The sequence below is a fragment of the Boleophthalmus pectinirostris genome, unplaced genomic scaffold (assembly GCF_026225935.1).
Source record: "Boleophthalmus pectinirostris isolate CB_2022bp ecotype Guang Dong unplaced genomic scaffold, ASM2622593v1 HiC_scaffold_7, whole genome shotgun sequence".
In the NCBI taxonomy this organism is placed as follows: Eukaryota; Metazoa; Chordata; class Actinopteri; order Gobiiformes; family Gobiidae; genus Boleophthalmus; species Boleophthalmus pectinirostris.
Genome location: NW_026571473.1, coordinates 40,192,147 through 40,192,741, shown reverse-complemented (window position 1 = coordinate 40,192,741; position 595 = coordinate 40,192,147).

Sequence of the window (595 nt, the reverse complement as noted above, 5' to 3'; positions counted from 1 at the left end):
ATGCACTGCAGCCAGGGCCCGTTTCAAACAAAGACTCACAGACGTTTCAACATTTAACCTGAAACTCGGAGGATCCAGGTGTTTGTCTTTTGTGTTCAGTGGGACAGTGTTTGTTTTTGTTTTAAATAACTGTATTTATTGACATTTTCAGTTTAGAACAAATATTCTACAAAAAAAAAAAAAAAAAAAAAATTGAAATAAATACACTGCAAGCATCACATACAAAAAAAATAAAAATAAATAAATAAACAAAAATAAATCAATACAATTCAAATTCTGTGACTTGCATAACAAAAACATTTAAATAAAGTAGTTTAATATTAAATAATAATTAATAATTTAATATTAAATAATAATTAAAATAAACATATATACATATACATATATATATACACACACACACTCACACACACACACACACACACACATATATATATAATATAAAAAAAATATACAAATAAAATAATAAAATAAACTGAACCAGGACTAAACCGGAACTAAACCAGGTTTAGATCCAATGTTCTGTTGTGGATCTTGAGTGATGTTTGTTTTGGCATCCCTCCATCTCTCTTCCTTCATCCGTCAGTCTCTCTGT